Genomic DNA, 26,646 nt, shown 5'->3' with positions numbered 1-26,646 from the left:
TATGTACTAACTTATCATGTAACAGTATAATTTTGCCTGGAATCTTTTTTTTAAATTTTTTTAATTGTGAAAATACCATACAGAGAAGTTACAATTACATGAGCAAGGTAATGAGTACATTTCTTATGAAGCATTGTTGCCTCCTCCTTTGTTTCCCCTTCCTATCCCTTCCCATCCCCCACCTCCCCCGCCAAATTTGTAAAGTTCATTTTTTGACATAAAATGTTGTACATCTCAGTGTTGGAATGGCTCCACCTGCATCCCTATTTAAACCATTTTTCCCTTCCCTTCCACAAAGTATACCAACATCTGAATCTTTAATAGCAGCCTAATTAACCTTAAAGTCTATTTTCCTTGCTTTGTTTCGTTTTTTGCCTAACATAAGCAAAGATTTGGTGGGACATTCTGAAAAGATCTCTGCCCTCATATTTACTAATCTTCCTGGGCTTCAACCCGTGAGGTACCAGCTCAGATGATGGAACTTTGAAATTCTGGAAAGCAGATGCACATCATAAGGCCCATGGCTTTGGGTTTTCTCAGATTATTTTTTAAATGTACTTGTTACTAAGGTGTGTACAGTGAGTTTACCATTCCACAATTCATGTCATGTGTATATTTTTCTTATAGACAATGGCAACCTTTCCTTAGCTTTCTCCCAGTTTCTTTTTTTGTTGTTGTTGATGTTTTTTTTTTATTTGTGTACCTGACCTTCAGCTTGAAATCATGATTGTGTGCTGCCCCTGGGTTTTTTAATCAAGGCTACTCTACCTCTGGAGCCCCAGCTTCCTTTATGGCTTTTTGGTTGTTAATTGAAGAGAAGAGTCACAAATTTTCTCACTCCTGCTGTCTTTGAACTGTGATCATCAGCCTCCTGAGTAGCTAGGATTATAGGCCTGAGTCTTCAGTGTCCAGCTACTAAAGTGTTGGTTTTATGCTTCCCTGGTTGTGTTACAATTTTCCTCGACTCTTAGCACTAATACTACATATTGCCTGGCTAAAATCTGAATTGGTAGAACATACTTGTATTTTGATTAAAACAAGAATTGAAACTATAGGCCATAGGGACATATAAGCTAAACAATTCCCTTGGAACATGGCATAAAAACGAGTAGGTTTATTGCCAGTTGACTGTGTCTTGTCTTTACTGTTAATTCTACATGGCCTGTGAATGATGTTAAACATATCCAAATGACCATTGGCAGAAATAATGTTTCTCATCCTGTTCTAAAATTAAAACAAAAACCAACCAAAAAAAACTATATATGAGTCCAGCAATTTCCTCTAATTAAAGACCAGTCTGCCCCAGTTTATGAAAAAAAAATCCTTTAGTTAGGTGCTGTTGCTTTTTCTAACTGCAAATATAACGAAATCTGTTGTAGTCTATAGAATTGTATAACACACCTGTCATTTTAATTCACAAGAAATTCAGCCATTAAAAAGTTTATTTATTTTTTGAGTCAGTTGTGGGGTGAACTCAGGGCCTGGGCACTTTCCCTGTGCCTCTGTGCTCAAATTGAGCCACAGGCCACTTCTGGTTTTTGAGTTGCAAATTGGAGATAAGAGTCTTATGGGGACTGGCTTTGAACTGTGATACTCAGATCTAAGCCTCATGAGTAGCTGGGATTATAGGCATGAGACACTGGCACCTGTCTTCAAATAGACATTTTTGAAATGATGAACTGCTTGGTGCCTCGGGCTCACATATATAATCCTTGCTATAGTTAGTGTTACAGGTATGAGAAACAAATACTAGGTGTGTGTTGTTCATGATAGTTTATATTGGCATCTTTTAATATAATTTGTTTCTTATACTACAATGCTCTTATTTTTATTTTCTCCTAGGTGAGGGTGATAGAAACCCTAGGTCTCCTTGGCTCAGGTGGAAATTTTCTGAATAGAGACCCGGAAACACAACAAATCAAAGAAAGGTTGGACAAATGGAATTGCATAAAGTTGCAGAGCTTCTGCAGGGCAAATGACATAGCTAGCAAGATCAATAGAAAGCCCACGGATTGGGAGAAGATATTTATTAGCCATACAACGGACAAGGGTCTCATATCTAAAATATACTTGGAACTCAAAAAATTAAACCCCCCAACAACAAATCCGCAAAGAAACAACTGCCCAATAAATAAGTGGGTGAAAGACTTAAAGAGAAACTTCTCTGAAGAAGAAAGAAGGATGGCCAATAGACACATGAAGAAATGTTCAACATCCCCAGCCATAAAAGAAATGCAAATCAAAACAACATTGAGATATCACTTCACTCCCGTTAGAACGGCAAAAATCAAGAACTCTAACAACAACAGATGCTGGAGGGGATGTGGACAGAATGGAACCTTACTTCATTCTTGGTTTGAATGTAAACTTGTTCAACCACTTTGGAAAGCAGTATGGAGGTTCCTCAAAAGACTTCACATGGAATTCCCTTATGACCCAGCAATCCCACTTTTGGGCATTTACCCAAATGTTTACAAACAAGACCACACTAAAGCTACCAGCACAACTATGTTTATTGCAGCATTATTTACCATAGCTAAGATATGGAACCAATCCAGATGCCCCTCAATAGATGAATGGATCAAGAAAATGTGGTATATATACACAATGGAATTCTATGCCTCCATCAGAAAGAATGATATTGCCCCATTTGTTAGGAAATGGAAAAACTTGGAAAAAATTATATTAAGTGAAGTAAGCCAGGCCCAAAGAAACATAGGTCCCATGGTTTCCCTTATTTGTAATATCTAGTATATGTATGAGTCAAGCGGAAAAGGTCAGATAATGTGATGTCAGGAAAATGAACCCTTAGATGTGTATTTTAATGTTTTTTTCTTTCATGCATGTGTTTCTAACGCATTTATAAGATTATCTCTTTGTTGCTTTGTATGTCCCTCCCCCACAGTATATCCCCTGCTTTCACTACATTTGATGTCAGTATAACTTGTGGAGGAGATGGGGAAAAACCAGTTGTTTAAGGATACAGGTGGACCTGTTGCAACAATGAGAAGTACAAGTTGTCATGTCCAAAACGAGCTTGACAACGTCGGTGCGGGGGGCGAGGTGGAAGTTGGGGAAGGAGAAGGATTGGGATTGGGGGGAGGGGGGAGGCTGGGAAGGGATGTGAAGAGTAAACAAAATAGGAGGCTGCAATGCTTGGTAAGAAATGTACGCATTATCCTCCCCATGTAATTGTAACTCCTCTGTACAGTATCTTCTCAAATAAAATTAAATTAAATTTTAAAAAAAGACCTATTTTAAGTGGGAAGAAGGTTCTCAGAAAAATTTTTTCAGTGTTTGTGTTGTGTAGTATTACCCAAGTGTACATAAGGTAACAGAAGGAGAAACAATAGGAATAGGAGAAGAGAAATTCTGTATTTAAGTAAAATGGTTCTATACACTATAGAAGACTCTGCAAATAAGACAATTTTGAAATAATAAAGCCATGGCCAGTATGCAGATCTATGGGAGTGACATAGAGAAAGCATTACTACTAAGTGGAACATGAAGGATGAGACCACTCTCTTTCTTCTAATAGCTCTAAATCATTATAGCTAATCATTCAAATTTGTAAAAAGTAGAATGGAAGAATAATTCTGGTTCCAAGCAATTCATATATAAGACCATGGACTTAACTGGAAAAAAGGCCATGTCGAGTGCACAGGAATTATACTAGCAATGAACTAGTGGCTAAGATCACATTTCTTTTTTTTTTTTCTTTTCTTTCTTTTTTTTTTTTTTTGATGGTAGTGGGGCCTGAAATCTAGGCCTGGGCCCTGTCCCTCTATTGTTCAGCTCAAAACTTTTTCTCTACCTTTGAGCCCCACACCACTTCCAGGTTTCTGTTGGTTAATTAGAGATAAATGCCTCAGAAACTTTTCTACTCATACTGGATTTGAACTGCAATCCTCAGATCTCAGCCTCCTAATTAGCTAGGATTACCAGTGTGAACCACTTGAAACCTGCTTAGGATCACATTTCTAACAGTGTATACTCAGCATAAGTAATGTGTATAGTCATCTGTCTTTATATGAACTCGAGATACAAATCTGTGAAACAGATTAGATTTTACACTCACAAAAATGGTTGTAGTTCAAAAGTTGATACCCATGGAGAAATAAAACTTAAGAATGTAAAGGAGTCTGGGAAGTTCAGTTTGCATCCAGCTTGGGCAAAACAGTCTTTGAGACACTATAATTAACCGGCCAAAAGATGCATTAGAAGAATGTCTCAAGTGATGGAATACTAGTTATGAGCAAGAGTGCTGAAGAAGAGCTTGAGGTTTTTGCATACATATATACATACAAACACGCACATACACACAGAGGCACTTATATGTTCTAACACACATATGGAACAACTGTCAGATTATGTAGAAAAGTTAGAAAATATATCCTTAGTAAGAATAAAATCAAGTGATAATTTTTAATATTAGAAAGTCCTCAAGTGAAATTTCCCCAAAAAGCTTGAGAATATTACATAGGTGAGAACAAAGATAGTAAGAAAGTCAACTCATCATTAATATAGGGATCAGATCCGGGGAGGAATGAATCAGAGACCCCTTCACAGCATCTGAAAAGGTTCATATCCTGTTTCAAATGTTAGAACATCTTTGAAAATAGTACATGAACAATCTGAGCCATCAGTCTAACGGAAAATATTATTGGAGAAATTCAGAATTGCTAGTCTGTATCTAGATTAAATAAAAAAAGAAAACTATTGTAGGACAATGTGATACAAGCCAGGAATTCTAGCACTCAGAATAAGACAGGTGATTAGAGAGTGGAATGACGTAGTGATACTTTCAGTGGACTAGGTAGTATAATTTGTCTCAATAAAACAAACAAAAGAGGAATAAAAAATAAGCCAGAAAGGAATACACAGTTGGAAATTTGGGCTAATTTTGTCAATATATTTTGAGAAGTCAAATTTCCTATTGAAACGCAACTCATATAATCCTCAGTTGTGTTTAAATGCCGCCTTCATTACAGAATATTACAGTTGTGTTTAAATGTCGCCTTCATTACAGAATATTACTAGATGCAAAAGAGCTCATGATTCCCAACCAAGAATTTGAAAAAGCAACCATCATTCTGTTAGATTCTAAAGAAATGTTGGATTACAAAAGCTTAAGCCTAGAGAAATAGGAAAGTTCATTTAATGTAGGACTTTGTAGACCTGGCTAAATAAGAATTTAGATTTAAAATAAATATTTTTGTTTGTAATTTAATATTCTATAGGATCGTATAAAATTGTTTTTAAGTAGAGATTTAATTTACAAATTCACAAATTATTATGGCATTCTATTTGCCTAAAATATTATTTCAAGTAAGGTATAATTAGTAGTTAGTTAACAGTTAATTTCAACAGTTCATAAGTAACATGATAATGTGAATAATCTAGATAAAGTTGTCAACAAATTGATACTATTAATTTATAAATTTACCAAAAGAGCAACTTTTTGAGACTTTGGTGTAACATGGTATGAAGAGAGTAATTGCGTGACATCTTTTTTTTTTTTCTACCAATACATAACACAGGAAGAAATTTCCTTAATTATGTACCTCTGTATACAATGAGAAAAATGCTACGGTTAGGGTTTGTTTTTATTTTGTTTTTGTTATTTGGTTTGTCCTAGGGCTTAACTTCTAGGCCTGGGCACTGTTCCTGAGACTGTTTTTGCTCAAGGCTACTGCTCTACCACTTGAACCTCAGTGCCACTTGTGTCAGGCTTTTCGTGACCAGTTTATTGGAGGTAAGCATCTAAGGAACCGTCCTTCCTGGGTGGGATTTGAACCAGAATCTTCAGATCTTAATATTCAGACATTCAGATCTCCTGATTATCTATGATAGATAAAATATGTAATTATAAATAATATTTGCAAGTGTTCTGATCTCAAGGGTAACACTGGGTGGAAAATGATGCAGCAAAGTTTAGTGTAGTGTTTAGTGTACGAAGGGCATCACATTAGCAGTAGTGTAGTATTTTTCACAATACTTATATGCTAGTCATGTTGTGAATTTAAGGAATTTTAACGTGCACATTACAAGTTGGAAATTGTTGAGCTAGGATGACTTTATGGCATAAAATCTTGGGATTGATGGTTATCTAAATAATGGCTTACTTGATAAACAAATGTTTACTCTAGAGGAATTAATATAGATACTTCATCGTTTTAACTTCTACCAGACTGTGGTTATTTTTTCTGTTGAATTTAAATATGTAACGCCTCATTGAAAACTGCACTTATTACAGAATTAAATAAAATGCAAACAGGTACTGTTTTGAATGTCTCTAGTGTGGCATGTTCAGAATTTGAATATGAATAGCTAGTAATAATAGGAATGTTGAAGAACACATATATTCTGTCCTCCTAACAATTATTAAGTTTGAAAAGTTAAGTGTTTCCATAGAATTGAACTTTTTCTGTTTTAGTATGAGACAATACTAAAACAATTTTTTTCCAAAATAATGACAAGTATATTCTAAAAATATTGTATTGTTTGATAATATTCAAGTTGATGACCTTCTCATAAAGGGATAATTAAATCAAATTAGCAGCCAAAATGTTCATTTCTTTAAAAGGTAATACACTTAGAATAAAATTACTATACCAATACAGTGAAATTATATTTTATACAGCTCAATTTTAATTTAATTTTATTGTCAAGGTGATATATAGAAGGGGTTGCAGTAATTATAAGGTAGTGAATACATAATATGTGCTACTTTTTTTACCCCTCCCTCATTTTTCTCACACTTTTCCTTTACCCCAATACACCACATAAGTTTAATGTAAATTTCCAACATGTTGTTTTGTGAGTATTGCTATTGCATTGGTTTGCCCTTTGTTCTTTGTCTTGCCATTTCATTGTTCCTCTTCCCTTGCTAAATTAAGATAAATGTATATACAATACACAGGATATTGAAATCAAATATAACAGGGATAAACCAAAGGGAAAACACAAAAGAAAAAAGGAATCACATAGTACATTAAAAACAACAACCACAAACAGAAAATTCTGTTCCCATATCCAGGAGTCCATTTTGCTCATCATCATCTTATATGGTCATACATACATAGTTATTGAGCAATTCTGCTCAACTGCTAGCACTATCCTAGACATTTCCTACTTATTACAAATGAGGAAACAACGGAATCTATTTCTTTGTGTCTTGTTTATTTTACTTTGTAGGATTTTTCCAAGTCTTTCCATTTCCGTATGAATTTGAAGTATAGAATTCCATTGTTGGTGGGAATGTAAACTTGTTCAACCACTTTGGAAAGCAGTATGGAGGTTCCTCAAAAGACTTCACATAGATCTCCCCTATGATCCAGCAATCCCACTTTTGGGCATTTACCCAAATGTTTACAAACAAGACCACACTAAAGCTACCAGCACAACTATGTTTATTGCAGCATTATTTACCATAGCTAAGATATGGAACCAACCCAGATGCCCCTCAGTAGATGAATGGATCAAGAAAATGTGGTATATATACACAATGGAATTCTATGCCTCCATCAGAAAGAATGACATTTCCCCATTTGTTAGGAAATGGAAAGGCTTGGAAAAAATTATATTAAGTGAAGTAAGCCAGGCCCAAAGAAGCATAGGTCCCATGGTTTCCCTTATTTGCAATATCTAGTATAGGTATGAGTCAAGCGGAAAAGGTCAGATAATGTGATGTTAGGAAAATGAACCCTTAAATATGTATTTTAATGTTCTCGTTTCTTTCATGCATATGTTTCTAACGCATTTATAAGATTATTTCTTTGTTGCTTTGTATGTCCCTCCCCCACAGTGTAACCCCCGCTTTCACTATATTTGATGTCAGTATAACATGTGGAGGAGATGGGGCCAAACAAGTCGTTTAAGGATTCAGGTGGACCTGTTGCAACAATGAGAAGTACAAAATGTCATGTCAAAACCAGCTTTACAATGTCGGGGGGGGAGGGGGGTATAATTGGGTGGGGGGAGGGGGGAGGCTGGGAAGGGAGGTGAAGGGTAAACAAAGGAGGAGGCTGCAATGCTTGGTAAGAAATGTATGCATTATCCTGCCCATGTAATTGTAGCCCCTCTGTACAGTATGTTCTGAAATAAAATAAAATAATATTAAAAAAAAAAAGAATTCCACCGTGCATACATAAACCACATTTTGTCACTTAGTTCATCTACTGAGTCGCATATTGGTTTAAAACATGACGGCATGTAATTATCACTTAGGGTCATTCAAAAATGAGAGATGCCACTTCCCCAGACATTCTAAAAGCATGATTTCTAAGTAAGATAGGATTTTATGGTGGTAGGAGTTTTGAGAAATCTGGATGAGTCTCATGTATATCTTGCACTTAATTAGGCAGGAAGATATCCAATATCAGAAGATAAATATGGTAGTGTCAAAAATATGTCCCTTGAGAAAGATATAGGAGGCTGCCAGAAGTATAAAGTAGTTCAGATAATTTTGAAGAATTTAGAAATGCAAGCTTAAGTATGTCTCTTTAAATAACAATTATGTAAGTGGAAGGGCAAAAGAAGGGGACGAGAAGAAAACAACTGACAGCAGATCATTGTCCAAAGATAGAGTATAAAAAGACATAATCTATAACTTTCAAGTTAAAGAGAGACCAATAGAATACATCTCATTTAATTTAGGTACATGCAAAATAATTACTTGGCTTTTTCCTACTTTAATGCTCCAAAACAATGGAAGATTTGTAAGAAAAGTTATGTGATTGCCATTGCTTCAACCTGAACACCAACTGTGATAAGCCTTTTTTTTCTTACTTTGCAGTTGGAATTTATCCCTAGTTGATGATATTGTGTCTGATTAGAGTCAGAGTTAGCGGCTTGTACTTGTACATTTATCCCAGAATAGGTTAAAGCAGTCCCCCCCCCCCAAGATATCCAAGTACATTGTCTGAATCTGTACTTTGAACACACCCTCACACCTGAGCACATTATTTGAAAATATACTTCAGCATTTCTTGGCACATTCTACTTTGTGCCCTTGTCTTCTTTGCACATTCCTTTTGAGTTCGTAGTTGCTCTATTTACATTTCATCTGTAAAAACTGCTAAGAAAATTTTTCAACTACCACTTCTTCTTTGCACATGCCCAGTCTATGTATGAAGGTACATTGTCCATGTTAAGCAATAGGGTAGTGCTCACTCTCTGCGGAGAAAAGTTCCACAATATGACCCTGTGTCCACATTAAAGTGTGTAGAATTTAAAGCATTTTAAGACAAACAGTGATATTAGAATTGAAAGGCACCTTATGGACATTTTCTTGGAGCTCATTAGTTTACCCAAGAGAAATATAAATCATCCACAAAATCTGGATTAATATTTTTAATGTTGCCACTGTGCATGCATCCATATTAAAAATCTGCACAAATAAAGAAACAAAAAAACTAAACCTTAACAGGTAGATTGACTATGTGCTTATAACAAATTATGGAATAGATTTTGGAATTATTGCAAATTCCTAACCAGTATGAATTAGTTTCTTCTCTCCCCACCACTACACACAAATATTTAAGAGTGGCAACAGAATTATTTCAAGTAATATACTGTAAATGTTACTGCAATATCATGTGTATCTCTAAAATTCCCTTGAAAGTAATAGATTATACATTCTATTGAAATATTAGTTATTGTATTCTAGGAAACTTTTGGAAGAATAGACTGTATATCTTTGAAATGAAAAAGGTCAAAAAATAGTAGCATAAAAGCTTTAGAGGAAGTCTGTCTTCAGCAATATATATATACATATATATATATATATACATATAATATGTAGAAAGACATACATTTTAGAGAATATTTGTCATCAGAAATAAATACATATATTTGAATTTATGTGTGGAACGATGTACATTATAGTGAAACAAAAATCTTAAAACATAATTAAATTAAAAAAAATACATCAAACCAAGTGACTCACGCCTATAATTTGAGCGATTCTGGGTAATGAGATCTTAGAATTGTGTTTGAAACTAGCCCAGACAGGAAAGTACTTTTTAGGGGACTGGGAAGGTGGCTTAGTGGTAGAGCGCTTGCCTTGCATGCATGAGGCCATGGATTATATTCCTCAGCACGGCATAAGCAAAAAGAAAAAAGCTGGAAGTGGCGATGTGGCTCAAGTGATCGAGCTCTGGCCTTGAGCTGAAGAGCTGAGGGACAGCGCCCAGGCCAGAGTTCAGGCCCCACGACTGGACCCCTCCATCCCGCAAAAAAAAATACTTGTTCAATTCTTATCTCCATTTAACCACTAAAAACAGGAGTTACCTCTGTGCCTCACATTAATTTCAAAAAAGCACCTTTTAACTGCTGTGAACATTCCTTAGAAACATGAATACATTCCCCTGGAAAATGTTAAGTAAAACCTATAGAATATTTATGTTTATGTTAAAGACATGACTATTCAGTTTAAGGTATTTAGGTAATGATTAGGAATTAAGAATAATGATAATATATTGGGACTGGTCTTTTATTCTATTTTATTATAGTATTAAAATGATATTTGTAATGATTGTATAAAAATACTCTTGTTTGCTATTTGAGTTATAATAAGTAATAAACATTTTAAATTGATTTCCATAGGAAAAAATCATTTTCTTAATGGTATCAATTCTTTTTTTTCTTTTCTTTTTCTTTTTTTCCTTTTCCTCACTTTTTTTAAAAAATTTTATTTTTTATTGTGAACATACTGTACACACGGTTTCCAATTACATGGGCAAGATAAGTACATTTCTTATCAAGCACTGCAGCCTCCTCCTTTGTTTACCCTTCACATCCCTTCCCAGTGTATCAATACTTTAGTAATTACAAAACAATTAAAAAAATTAGTCGAAGGCTGATTTGCTCTAAGACTATATTTGTTTTCTTGTTCTAGTTTTTATATGTTGGTCGAAATTAAAATTCCAAAAATTCAATGGATATTGGTATTCAGGAACATCTTTATATGTACTAATATTGGAGTTGCTTAAGTGAAATTGTTTTATTTCATTTGTTATTTTCACAAATAAGTCAAGATGATTATGTATTTTTATTCTTTTCATTGCTATTGGTTCTTACCTTGATAATAATTTTTTTCCTAGCAAAGTAGAGAATACAATTGGATTGAAGAAGTAACATATGACTTTCTTAGAATGCAGATGCATAGATTTGGGTCATTTGTCATTTGCTAAAAGTTTCTTCCAGAAAAGGTTATCAATTACTTATAAGTGATGCATAATTCCTAGATATTACAGTTATCATATACACTTTTTGATTGAGTTATCTCTGTATAAACTCAAAAAAAACGACCAAAAAACTCAAAAAACACAGAAATCACATCGTTGTTTTAAACGCTGTAGTTTACAAAGACTTTTTAGCCAACAATGAAAACATCTTTTTAGGTATTCTGCAATTTGTGTGAAGTATTTTTAACAATAGTTTTCCTTTTTGCTGACATGAAGTTCACATGCAATATATAATCTCCTTTTATTGTATACATTGTAGTGCTTTGGAAGTAAATTGTACAATAATAGGTTTTCCAAGCCTAATTTTCACAAACTTGCATTTCTTCAAATAGAAATGCCATAAATTTTAGAACAGACATTAAAATAGATATAAAATTCACTTACAGGAATTTGTCCAGCATACATCCTCTATAGTGTGTCTTTTCAAATTTGTTTTTGGGGATTATTTCCAGGTTCTAACACATATTATTCAAGTGTACTGTCAATGAGCTATATTCCCTGTCCAAACAAGTTTTTTACTTCTCTTTAATATATACATAGAAGTGTAATAAATATATCCTGTAAATTTTCTTTGACCTTTTGAAAACTTGCTTGATATAATGATTGTAGTATTGTACAAATTGATTTGCTATGTGGAGTATATCAATTTCTCCATAATTGCACTACTATATTTTGTGTAATCTTTTTATTTTATGGTCATACTAGTGAGTTTTCTTTTGATTTATTCTTAGATACTAAAGAGGAACTTATTTCATTTGCTCCTCCTATTGACTATCAATTTACATATGTTCTTTAAAGAAATACCCTATTCGGGAAAAATTTATATAGAATTAGAAGATATAAAAATACTTAAGATTCAGTAATATTGTAGCATTAACATTGTAGCATTAACAAATATGTTTCCTGTATCTCTTGGATACGTTTTCACTTTGGTTATAGTGTCCTTTGAATTATGAAAAGCTATCACTTGATATAATCCAGATTATTTTTGCTTTTCATTAGCCACTAATGCATTCCATGTCAAAATTTTAGAAACCTTTTACATTTATGCATTATAGGTTTTCACATCTCACATTTAGTTTGATAATCATTTTTTATATTAAATTTTTGTATAAGGATGGAAGTAGGCTCATATCTGTAACCCTGCCAGGCCGGGAAGGAACGTCCATGATACTCTTATATCCTATAAACCTCTAGAAAACCAGATCTGGTGTTGTAACTCAAGCCGTAGGGCACTCACATTGAGCAGAAGAACACAGACAGCGCTTAAGCCCAGAGTTCAAGCCCCATGAATGTCAAAAAAACAAAACAAAACAAAAAAGGATTGAGGTAGTAGTCTAAGATCATTCTTTAAATCTCGAGAGACAATAGTGTCAATACACCCATTTAAGATTTTATTTTTTTTCATAAAGTCATAGGATAGTTTTCAAAATCTATTGATCATAAAACTAAGAATTTATTTTTGACAACTCTGTTACATTCTTCTATGTATCTGCTCTTATAGTAGAACTATTTAGTCTTCACTACTAAACATGGTAATACGATTCAAAGTTAGTATGAAGGCTGAAGCTACACAATTTTACAAGATTGTTCTGACTGACCTGTATTCCTTGAATTTACATACGAGTTTATTGAGCAGGTGGACCAATATTCTACAGAGATATCTAGATGTTTGATAGTCACTCATATTTTGTACCTTGTAAAAACACAAGACCCCAGATATTATACATAGAGAAATGTCTTTAGTGAATACTGGAAACAACTAAAATTAATTTAGGAATGAGTTAAGACTTAGATAATGCTGTAGCATCATCAAACTGAATGATAACAACTTGAGCTGTACAACAGAGGAGAGTGAGAGGGGAAATAATGATGGAACACATAGGAGCTATATGTCATTGCTATGGTGTTTCAAAAAACAGAAAGACTTCAGAGAAGAAAAGGAGAAAAGTAAAGTGTCCTGAGTCAAGTTTCTTTTTAATCCATCTAATAGTTTGGACCAAAAGTCAGTGAAAATGGGAAAAAAGAAAATAGAAAATAAAGCATTGTATATACCTGTTACAATGTAAGGAAATTTAATAGGAATATGATAATTAATTCGCAAAGAAATAAGAGAAAAATTAGCTAAACTCTAAAGGGAAAAAGAATGAAGAGAGAAAAGAAGCAAAGTAAAACATTTATCAATAACAAACACAAGACTTTGGAAGTGGAAAGGTAGTGGGAATATTCTATATAACAATAAAAATTGCTAGCATGGATAGAATAAGGATCACATTGTATCATATATAATTTTGAAAAAACATACTAGGAATGAAATTTTCAATGTCATGATTTGCAACACTATTTGGATTATAACTAGGCAGTATAGCTCAATGGTAAAACATTGGCCTAGCATGTGTGAAGCAATGGTGTGATCTCCCAAACATTACAAAGTACACACAAAGCAAACACACACAAAAACCACATAAACACACACATACACACATTTGGAATATTCATATTATCATATTAAACAGAGGAAATTATCACAAATACTAAAAGTATGTTAATATATGAAATCATAATATTACTCATACTATTTAAAAGTTTAGTAGAAATAAAATAGTCATAATATACTTGGATTTTAATAGATTAAGTAAATTGAAAATTAATAGAAGACATGAGAATATTTGCAAATAAGTTTAAAAAATAAGCATTTTGAAACAAATGTCCTTTTATTTTGACAAAAGATTGATGTTACTGGTGTTTTAACTCAAGATTTAGAATATGATAGCGAGGTGCCCTATATAACAGTAGCGAGGGCTATATATCTATTCATTTCATTCTGAATAGTTTTATAATAAGGTCAGAGTTTCTCAGTATCTCTCGAATTACAAACCCTATTTACACTACCCACCATAGCTAGAAAATGGATGCCACAAATCACAATGCCGAGCTCAAACTTTTTTTTTTAATTCAAGTAAAACTATTTCCAAAAAGTGGCCAAGTAATGAAGCATTTCTTAATAAAGTATGTGCTTCTTGAAAATACAGTAAGGATTTGTTACCTGGACAAATATGTTTATAACTATAAGAAAATAAATTTATTTAAAATCATTAACCATATAAAAATTAAGAAAAAATTGTTTAAATAGTCATGTTAAATATTATAAAAGAAAAATACATGTGTCTGAATAATTTACATGTGTAAAAATCATGCAAATATAAATTAACTAATCCTACAACTCTGAAAAAAATGAATTACCCTAAAGAAACGAAATCATTTAAGCCCAAAATTTGAAATTTAGAAAATAAAATGAAGTGTGCTCTTTAGTTGACTCAATTAAGTGTAAACCCTCTGTATATCGATTTTATAATAAAAATGCATTAACAAAGAAAGCAGAAGTACCCATGGATCAATAGCAACAAAAAAAGCATCAGTATTTCTTGTTTTGAGTATACAAAATTCAATGGAAGGCATTACAATGTTCCTTCCCTATTAAATGTACTCAATACTTTACCTTATTTAGGTAACTGTAACCTCTGTGTACATTACCATTAAAATAAAATTAAATTGAAATTAAAAATAACCCAAATGATATACCAATTAAGAATTCGTAGAAGCCATTGGTTAAAAACTTTGTAAAAAACTGCCATAAATACCCAAGGAATATATTTGATGATATTATTTAATTACTTCAACTTCAGCAGAAAAGCCAAAAGTTTAAAAATTGTTACAAAGTAAAGTAATAAATCAGAATATATTACTATTAATAATAAACATAAGATTAATTTATAGTGGTAGTCCAATATGTAAGAAATGAGGGAATTTGCCATTCATTTGCACTTAATAAGGGAGAAAGAATATTTTAGGTCTTTTTAAATTATCATAAGTTTAATGAAGAAACTATTCTGTCACATCATATGATAGTCAGATAAAGCTGATATTAGAGCAAAGAACAGTTTTTTGAATGTTCATGTATATATTTATTTTGGTTGTGGGAAATTGTGGGTATTTCAACTTGGGGTATATTTTTCTTGCTAGGCTGGCATCATATCAGTGGCTCATTTTAGTATAGGGGTTTCCTTGCCACAAGAACTTGGACCTGATCTGTGCTTTTAGCCTTCCCATCATCAATGGCATCCGAGATGAACATCAACTTGTCCAGCCTGCTACCTTGATTGGCCTGGATCCACAGTCCTTTCCATCGTAGTAATTAGATAGTGAAGGATGGTGGAAATGTTCCAATTCACCCAGCTATAGATTGAGAAGGAATTCCACTAAACTTTTGGCCTGGGTTCTGTTCTCAAGCCTCCTAAGTAGTTAAGAGTACAGATAGGAGCCCATGGTGCCAAGCAGTAACAGCATTTTTAAAGCAATTAGACATATATATGACTTAGGCTTGTGATTACCTCAGGAAATGAATAAAAGAGCAGTGAAGCATAGAGGACAGGCAGAATTTTAACTAGCTACTCAGAGGCTGAATACACTTAACTAGCTACACGGAAGTCTGAAATCTCATGACCACTGTTCAAAGCCAGTCCAAGCATGAAAATACAAGTGATTATCTAAACAAACAAACAAAAGAAACAGAAGTGGTTGAAGGGGTAGACCACTATCCTTGGGCACAGAAGCTGAGGAATAGTTCCCAGGCACTATCAAGCCTCAAGAATGATGAATGCATGCATGAGCACATGCACATGTGTGTTTGCATACTCCCATGCGCATGAACACACACACACACACACACACACACACACACACACACACACACACACACAAATGAGCATTTCAATGTGAAGTTCTTTTTTACCTTGCTGTACTTTATTACCCTGTATTAGTTCACAAATTAACAAAATCAGCTAAGGACCTATTTACATAAAATTCATCATGTTTCTCTAAAATCTACTTTCTTTTTGGAAGCTTGCTTTTAATTGACCCAAAAGTAAATTATTCAGGAAGTCTTCATCACTCTCAAGTCTATAGTATTAGATGATTGTTTAGGTTCTTCCTAGCAATATGATTTTGAGAAATCCTGCATCAAATAATATATTTCTTTCACTAGAAGGGAAGCCTCTGTCAAAAAATTAATAATAGGTTTTTCTCCTCCTGGCATGCATCCGTAGTTATATTATCTTCATATATTTCATGATCTGTGTATGGCAAAGACTACCGTGAAAGTAAAAACACCCTTCTCAGCGCTTAGCATTTTTATACCATTCATAGATATGAAGGTGTTTAAATGTTACTGAAATTGCTTTGGAATAAATAACGTTCACCCTGACTATCTTGAGAAAGAAGAATTCGTTTCTCAGCACGTTAGGTAAGAACATCAGGGAAAGAAACAAAAAGTAAAGTTAGGAACAACTCAACACATACATTCAAATGAAACAAAACAAGACAAGAAAACACAAATTAATTCAGTACTCAAGAACCTGCAGGAAATGCAAAGATTTTTTAAAAATCATCTATGACAAGCTTATGAAAATCCTGACTACATGGGAGTGCACTGTTGTGAGAACATTGGCTAAGGCCCAGACTAGACAGAAAAATCTGTACATAACACCATGCACTTGTTATTCTAAATTCCAGGAAGAATAACATGAAGTGGACTGAGACCAAGATCATACACATGTAGGAAGCCAGTTTCTATCTGAAAAAATTATCAGGATAATTTAGGGCAGGACACATGACAAAGTGGTAAGAACACCCATTTAGTGGGCACAAGATACTGTAATATTAGGGATATTAAAGAAAAAAGCTATGATTTTAATAATTGGAATAATTGTAACACTTGAGTATTTGAGTGGAGAAAAATCCATTAGAGAGATAGAATGAACCCACTTTCCAATGCTACTTTAGTGATAATGTTTAGTGGTTCTTCACACAAAACAGAGTTACCTTGCAAATGAGCATGGATATGCATTTGGGTTATGGAAATACTCTACTTACACAGGTGTAAATTAAATAGAATTTTTGTGTAGATTGTAGTTCTTGAACTAAGAGCCGGGTTATGTCCCTGAGCTTTTTCTCTCAAGGCTACCACTCTATTACTTTAAACCACAGTTCCAGTTCTTATTTTCTGTTGGTTGTTTGGAGATAAGAGGTTAATGGACTTTCATGCCCAGGATGGGTTTAAACCATGTTCATCAGATCTCAGCCTCCCGAGTAACCAGGAGTCTAGGCATGAGCCGTCGATGTTTTTAATAATTTAGTAAATTGTATAGTTACAGAAGTTAAAAATTATCGTTGTAACCTGTGTAATATATGTATTTATGTATATATATCAATACATATGGATAGAAATAGTTTAACATATTTTTGTATCTACAGTACATATATGAAATCATCCATTATAAAATAAAATGGAAACAAAAGTTAATAAGGAGCAAAACAAAGGGAATTGTTACACGTTTCTTTTTGTTGAATGAAATATGAATCAGTTTGGAAAAACCATCTCTAACAAAATGGATAATTTCTATTAATTCTAATCCATCTATTTGCCCATATTGTGCATCCTCACACATGAGTGTCAAAATCAAACCACACTTTTTGTATGTATTTAACTCACCTATTATAATTTAGGGGATAGATGAAGTAATCAAATAAAGATTAAAATAATAGTAAGTGAGGCTATGAGTTAGAGCTGAAAAAGATTTTAAATATGATAATAGCTAATTAAAATGAATATTTCTTACTTTTACTCTTGTTATGTCTCTCATTCGCACATTACGAAAGTACATAGAAGGTTCTCACTAAATTTATGTATTAAAAATATATTGAAAAAATATGGGCATAGTGTGGTTTTAGCTTATTGAGACATGTATGGGATAGTGTGTTTTTGAGGACTTGCAATACGTTGTGATGGAGATGAAAGGAAGGATGTGCTTATTCTGAAAAACTGGCTAGAGGATTGCTCACAGAAAAATATTGATGAATTCTTAGAAAAGGTTACTGTAAAATCACTTTCACAACCTTGTTCATTACTGCTCTATTCACCACAGCCAAGTTATGGAAACAGCCAAGATGCCATTTGGCGGAGGGATGGTTGGAGAAAGTGTGTCATATATACACAATTGGATTGCATGCATCCATTATGAGGACTGTTACATTATTTGCAAAGAAATGGATAGATCTAAAAATATGCTAAGTAAACGAAGTCAGAATCAGACACACAAAGGACCCATGTTCTGTCGCATATTTGGAAGCCAGAATTTTATGCAAGTTAAACAACAGTATTAACCAAAGCTTTCATTTTTCAGAGCAGTATTTAAAAGGTGTAGTAGTATCTTATAAAATTGAATTTAATCCAACAAAATGAATACCAGGAAACTATCACCTGGAAGATGTGAGGGGAAGACAAAGGGAAGGAATAAAGAGAGTTATGGAGTAAGAGTGAAGACATTATATTCAATGCAAATAATATGAAAATAGAAAATATTAAAGTGGGGTGAGGTTCGGAAGGGTAGGGAAAAGTTATATAAAGATCCAAACTTAAAAACTCATTTATTGAATGGAAATTCCCGTGTATACCTAGTTAAGATAATAAAAATATAATTAAAAACAATGGAGACATTTGATCTTAAACCCTGTTCTCTTAAACCATGAGTCAATATAATATTTTCTTCCTCAGAAGTTTTCTTTGTAGGTATTTTCCTCATAGTGACAGAAAAGTGATCAATGCAATGAATATCAATACATTACATTGCACATATTAAATCACAGTAAAAATGTTAGAATTCACAACATGATAAAATAAAAGGTAGAATGTGTCAAATGCTAATTGATTGTTTTTCCAAGTACTTTACCTATGGTATATAATTTAATCCTCACAATAATTGCATAAAGTGGAACTCCTTACATTTTTAATTCTCAGTTAATAATATTGAAGTCTTCAGAGTTGGAGTTACTAGTACAACATTGCACACATGGTAAGTGTTAACCTGAGGATCATGTCCCACTGTATCAATTAACCTCATTCTATTTTATGACTAAAATATCAGCACTTAGTCTACAAATTCTAGGAAAATTTCCCAGAATTATTGTTTTCAGTTTCACAATATTTCACTTTATCTTTGTTAGAAAATAGGGAACTGTAATATGAAAAGTCAAAGTTAATAATCAATGCATACCTCCTTGGTGAAAGGAACTGCTAAAGTATTACATTCTTGATTTCTAGCTCAAAATAGTAAAAATCATATTTTATCCCTTTACTCAACACTGCAATGCCTGGGGACCATATTTCTGTTTAACACTGTCTTACTGAAAGAATGACCTCCCCAATTCCTGATGGAAACAGACTGCAGGTCTTATGGACCAATCATTTTCACATTGCAGCTCAACTAAGTTGTTTACCATTCGAAGTATTTTGATTGCTTTTTGTACCTAACATTTTGAGAGAAAGTTACTACTTTAAAATGCTGTTAAAGCAAGACTGATATAAAAATCACCTTTGACCCCACATAAATATGTTACCTTTCCTATACCCAAAAATGCATTCTGACCTATCATTAATGTTAGGAATGAGAGGATAAAAAATCATAGACACCAAGACCTAAGTATGAATTAAAAGACTCTCCAACTTGTGAATACTATTGGTTTAAAAAGAAATGAAGGGCTTGGAAGGTGGCTTAGTGGTAGAGCGCTTGCCTTATATGCATGAAGCCCTGGGTTCGATTCCTTAGCACCACACAAGCAAAAAGAAAAAAGCTGGAAATGACGCTGTGGCTAAAGTGGTAGAGTGCTAGCCTTGAGCTAAAGAGCTGAGGGATAGTGCCCTGAGTTCAGGCCCCACTACCGGACCCCTCCCCTCCCAAAATAAAGACATCAATACTACCAAATTTTTTCAAAATTTCTTATGATACTGAAGACTAATGAAAATAACTCATGTTCATGGGAGTAGAACACAAAACACAAGATTAATCCTAATCATATTAAAAGACCTTTATTTATACTACAAATTCACTCATAACTACAAAGATTCTAAAAATAACTGAAGCACAGTGACACAAAAATAATTTAACTGCATCATGTACATTCAAAGGACTGTGCTAATAGAAAACAAAATTATACTTATAATTAGGTTACCCAATTCACTTACATTCTTTTATTCTATTTCTTTTAGTTTCATAAAAACTGGCTTTACATAAAATGATGCATAAAAAGCCAATATAGCCACTTACATTTTCAGATCTTAACAATATTTATTTCACAAATGTCTTTAGCTGTATAGTCAAAGAACTAAAATATTACTAAAACATTTATATGTTTTTATGAAATTGCAAAACTCTCTCTGGGGGGGCTGGGAAGGTGGCTCAGTGGTAGAGTGCTTGCCTTGTATGCATGAGGCCCTGGGTTCGATTCCTCAGCACCACATAAGCAGAAAAAGCTGGAAGTGGCACTGTGGCTCTAGTGGTAGAGTGCTCGCCTTGAGCTAAAGAGCTGAGGGACAGTGCCCAGGCCGAGTTCAGGCCCCATAACTGGCAAAAAAAAAAAAACAAAAAAAAAAAAAACAAAAAAAAAAAACCTCTCTCTGGGGTGTTATTTATATTGGAAAAGATATTAGAAAAGCCTTATTTGTTAAAGTTGTGATAGTTACTCCCACAAAAGAACTATTAATGAAGAAAGCTTTGTATGTACAAAACAACTTCAAATGCATCCACAATCTGGAGATAACACATGTTTTTGTTTTTTTAAAAATATATATCTAACAAGTATAGATACAATACTGATTTTCAGTCATTATGATGGGATATTCAAACCTTAAAAATACGGGGTTTATTATCTTGGTGTGAATAGATAAGGTCTTACAAAGAAAGTTATTTTCAACTGAAATCCGGAAAGAGTTTATCCACCTTGAGTTTCACAGAAATACCCTGAGAGTAATACCTATTTGGTCAAGTCGGTCAAAATCACTCCATGAATATTTCTTAAAAATATAACCAATTTAAGAAGTCAAATACACATTTTGTACAGTCATCTTACAGAATAACTTACTACCTAATTATATGTGTATATTTTTACCTAACATATATTAAGAAATAAAAATGATCTCTTTTATCTAACTTATGTTGTAAATGCTTTGATTATGATGATTTTATTACTTAACAAATAAAATTTACTGAAATGACAGGACAGAACACTTATAAATAAAAAACATTGCAACACAGCTCTTTGCAGCCTCGCCCTGTTCATATTGGCAAGCAATATTGCAAGAGCAAACTCACACACATAAACACACATGTGTGTGCACGAACACACACATATACACACATGCTAAATTCAGGGTTTATTGTACAAAAAAGTTCAAATAAAATATTAGTGATTTGGAAAATGATAATTTGCCTTATTACAAAATAATACATAATCCAGTCACCATGGTAGTAACATTTTATCTGCCCCGCCACCTGTGACCACTTAATTTATTTTAGGTAATTATTAAACTAATTCATTCCTTCATTAGTTAAATACTAATACTAGAGCTTGAACTCAGGGCCTAGCTCTGTCCTAGAATTTGTTTTTTTTTATTTGTTTTAGTTTTCTCAAGGCTATCATTTTATTGCTTGTACCATTTCTAGCTTTTGCTGGTTACTTTCAAACCAGAATCTAATGGACTTTTTTTCTTGGTCTGGTTTCAAACCACAATAATCAGATTTCGTCTTTCTGATTAGCTTGGAATAAAGACATGAGCCACCAATGTGGCTCCTACTTTTTCCTATACTTATATATTGCACATACTTAGCAATTTAATATTGAGAGTATAGAAGCAAGTTGTATAGTGATTATATTGTTCTGTCAGAAATTCAAGTTAGTAATGTAAATTTCTTCTTAAGACCATACACAAAAAATACATACGAAGAAATCTGATGATGTGTGTGTATGTGTGTATATGTGTGTGTATGTATGTGTGTGTGTGTGTGTGTGTGTGTGTACTGTTGCAATATGTTTCACATATAAGTACTGTGCAGGGGTGTCCAGACATTCACAGTAATTGCGTGAATATCTGCCTTGAGCTACCAATTCATGGACAATGTCTAAGTGTCCACTCTAGGCTTCCCGATGAAGAGGGGTATACTCATCCTCATCCTCAGTATTCATATGACTGGCCTTTTTTGAAAGTAGTCTCTGCACTATAGTAAGTTGCAAGTAAAGCACTCTACCACTGAGCCAGCAACCCAGTCCAAGGATGAAGATTCTTATTTATAATTTGGTCAAAGCTATGTCTCTTTATGTAGGCTACTAAAATGTATTTACTAATTTCAATAAATACATAAATTCTATTTCAATCTCTTTTAACAAATAAAAAATAAAATTCTTTACTTTGTAAATGGATCAGAAGCATGGATTTTTTGGCCAGCTAGGTCATTGAACATCTGTATCTCTCTTCCTCTCTCTCGTTCATGATTCTCATAGACAATAAGTTGATCCATAATTATCCTAATTTATTTTGCTTTTATATTTTTGGTTGCATCATTTCACTTTCTGCTCTGCCATTTTCCAAATCAGCACCACATAAACAGAACCGCAGAAGTGGTTCTGTGGCTCAAGTGGTAGAGCACTTGCCTTGATTTGAAGAGCTCAAGGACGGTGCCCAAGCCCAGAGTTCAGGCCCCACACCTAATTTTTTTAATAAAGAATCTAAATCCTTGATGATTCTATTAACAATTCTGACTGAAATCAGTTGAATCACACTTTTCTTGCACAATGAAAGAAGAGATCCAGGCTAGGAAAGCAGCTAGAAAAGACAGGCAGATTGTATCTGTGACAAAACTTTGTGGAAAATGGTATCAAAGATTACTTACTGGTGATCCATTTGCATTGAAAGTATGATGCTGAACTATTGTTTGCTGATTCTGACCTATTGCTTTGATCATTATATTATCCAAGAAGAAAAACTGAAATTTAATTGATATCAAAGGACTACTAATACATGTGGACTCCTCATTAAGCATCTTCAATCATCAAAATCAACTGAAGAAAATAGATAGGCCTATTTTTTAGATGAAAACAAGTGTCTTTAAAAAAAAACAAGAATTTAGGTAGTCATACAAAGGACTTCTATTTTACTACTGCACTATACATTTTTTTCTAAGGTTGGTTACCAGTAAATAATGGATCTATTAGAAAGCACTTAAAGCTCATATATTGAATAGTAAGTTCTCTTACACTATATCTTGGTATTTTCCAAATCATTTACATAGAAGGCATTGTTTCCTATTTTCTCCTTTCTAGAATAAGCTGCCTATGAAGACAGCACTGGTCCTCATTTTCAGTCTGTGCATTTGAATACGGAGGAAAATCTTTCCTCTGCTCTCTATCAATTCACTACTCTCCAGTTAGAATAATTTAAAATAGTAAAAATGGAAAAAGAGAAAATAAATCATGGTGGATTAACATATGCAGAAAATTCACCAGATTTTTCTGACCAGTACAACCAACCTGAACTATTGGGGACATACATGGACACTTCATTTCCACTGGTACTCAAAGTCTCTGGTTAGGCAATTCTGATGAAGACAAGGAACAAGATGAAAACGTGAGAAAGGTATCAATTGCAAGAAAATAATGGAGAAGAATCCATGCAAATTTCTTCTTTGGGATGTCGAAATGAATCGGCTTACTACAGTACCGAGACTATTTTTCAAAAAGGCCACTCATATGAACACTAGAGATGAGGTAAGTATACCCCTCTTCATCAGGAATCCTAAAGTGGACATTTAGACATTGTCCATGAGTTGGTAGCTCAAGGCAGATATTCATGCTATAATTCTGAATGGCTTGGCAACCCTGCACAGTGCTTATATGTGGAATAATACCAGAATGGATTCTTTCTTACTTCATCATGATGCAGATACCAATCTCCAAACTAAAGTCCTCTTGACCCCCTTGAATCTTGTTGCTGGGAATTGAAATAGCAAAGATATGCTGTACCTCCTTCTGTTGAATCATGATATCAAACCGGATCTGAAAAACAACTTGGAAGAAACCTCATCTGATATTGCCAAAAGGATAAGTATGTATCACTACTTTTGAAGTAGTGGAAGGCTGTACAAATTGTACTCCTATGTAGTAATGGTTTGGTTAAGTTTCTTAAATTTCAAAAGTGCCAGTCCATCCTTTCTGTCCCTACAAAATATTTTCATAATACAAAACAACAGTAATATCTTAATTTAAAAATTTATGGATTCCATGGTATTCTTCCACGTGAATTGCATGACTTTGGTCTCAAAATGTATTTAAGAGTTGTTTGTATGCATCTATAATGATTTCTGCAGAGTTTGGAATATTTTTAATTTTATTTTTTCTGTTGAAATGAATAGTATAGAAATTAAAGATAATCCTGGTGATTGTCTGAAAAAAGTATCTATGTTTCTATAAAGTTCATAATCTATTTCATTGTCTTCTAGATATAATACTTTGCAGTCTATATTGTTTTATAATATAAAGGTTCATTAATAAATGTGTCCTTTCAGATTACATTCTATATAGAAAAAGTTTAAGATTCCTTTTTTCCCGAGGTCCTTATATTATTTTATTTCTTTGGGATAAAAAGATAATGTTATCTAATTTCAAGTTTTTTAAAGGTTATTCTATGTAAGGGCCGTTCGAAGGTGAAGATTTAATACACTGATGTCAAACTAACCTGTAATTCTATGAATTACAGGTTTTGTTACACTTGATTTTTGTAATCAACTTTTTAATAACTGTTTTTCATTTCTTGCATTTGAAGAATGAAAAATATGGAATACTTCACACATTTTCATATCATCCTTGTGCAAGTGCCATGTTAATCTCTGTATTGTTGTAATTTGGGTAGACCGACTGCTGAAGCATGGAGTATCCTCTTAGTTTAAGTAGTTAATGATGCAATCTTTATACAGGCATATATCCTTGGTTGCCTATTTGTAACAAGGAACCTTTATTGTTCCTAAATATGCTATTGATCTTATTTCTATAAATTTCTGTATATAGTGGGAAAAACTTATATTGTTTGGTCGATTGCTCACATTTGCAATTTTTTGTCAATGACTATTTTGTCGTTTTCATTTGAAATTTGATCATATTTTGAAGCCTTTATAGCTAAGTCCAAAGGTGATGGCTTTTCAAGTACTTATCAACGGAGTTAGCGTTGTGGAGCTAATGGATTCAAAGTAAGCCTTGCATAAGAGCTACTTCTAAACTTCTGCAGCTTAAAATTTCCTAAATGAGGTCTCAGTGGTACAAATGTCTTCCTTACCCTTCACCCTTCTTCCATGTAGGAACAGACCAACCAGAATATCTTACCCTGACAGCATAGTTTTCTTACTGGAACAAAATTAATCTTAGTTACAAGGGTTCATAGAGAGATGAACACTGCAGACCGAAATATTCAGAATAGAAGGTATTTTATCAAAATATAATTGTTTATTATACCTATCATTTTAAAAGTAGCTAAAGCCAAGAATGTGAAAAAATTGTTCATATGCATGTTTACCTAATATCCTGGCCTGTCTACCATCCAACAAGGCAGGAACTTACACTACTGACTTTCTATCACCAGATATTTCCATACCTCCTAGAGAAGTCCATATGTTTCTCCTCGATATTAGGCTTAAATTGGTTATGTTTTAATCAAAGTGTTTCCTCTTGCCTCCAGGCTGTAAATTTACAAATGGTAAAGTTTTAGGTCTAACTCTACTGAAAACTGAGGTAGAGATAATGGAATAATACTTTAAAGCAGAGTTGCCTTTGATACCCTAACCACAACAGAACAATGAATAACAATTTCTCATAATATATATACTTATATATTTTATATTTATATGTATTGATCTTAAATTTCACACAGTGACTCTTACTAGAATTGATTGATAATTTGACAAATAAATTGAAATTTATTCCCATAAATAGATTGAAACATGAATAATTAGGTTTAGAATATATAATAGAATATAAAAAGTATCAATGCAATGTCCTCGGTATAAACTTGTGATACCTTCTAAGTGTTCGTGGTCTTCTGAATTCACATAGTAAAAAAAAACAGTATTGTTTTCCTCTAATCTAGAAGAGATTTTACACTGCTGCTGTGTATATTGTGTTAACTCACTAGTCCCAAAGTGTTTTTCTCCATATTTCTGAAACATTCTTACTGATTATACCCAAATTTTGCTGATATGATGCCTAAAAGCTATTATTCTTCTGCAGTACCCACGGGTCTGAGGATATCAGGTCCCAGTTATCTGCATCATCAGGTAACATGGGCAAACCTTCTTGGCCCATGCAACATGCTAACAGAAAGTAATTAAAGACCCATCTCAATTTCTCACTTCCTATGATATTTCAGTGCCGCAATTCATTGCAGGAATTAGCAGTAAGCAATTGTGAAATGTAAGGCAACTTAAAATGAATGATGAGATCACAAAATATGAGAGAAAGTAAT

The 26,646-nt window shown here is 33.3% G+C and overlaps 1 long non-coding RNA gene and 1 other non-coding gene across 2 annotated transcripts in view; both read right to left on the bottom strand.

Annotated features, from left to right (window-relative positions):
* The window catches only part of LOC138814826 (uncharacterized), a 53,395-nt gene that overhangs the window by 4,948 nt on the left and 21,801 nt on the right, over nt 1–26,646 (bottom strand). The window lies entirely within an intron of this gene.
* On the bottom strand, nt 24,962–25,063 carry LOC138814831 (U6 spliceosomal RNA). The gene has a single exon (XR_011368104.1). It is a non-coding gene; the product is annotated as a U6 spliceosomal RNA (small nuclear RNA).

Source organism: Dipodomys merriami, unplaced genomic scaffold (assembly GCF_024711535.1).
Source record: "Dipodomys merriami isolate MVZ:Mamm:240054 unplaced genomic scaffold, mDipMer1.0.p SCAF_614, whole genome shotgun sequence".
Taxonomy (NCBI): Eukaryota; Metazoa; Chordata; class Mammalia; order Rodentia; family Heteromyidae; genus Dipodomys; species Dipodomys merriami.
This window is presented reverse-complemented; position numbering and strand designations above follow the sequence as displayed.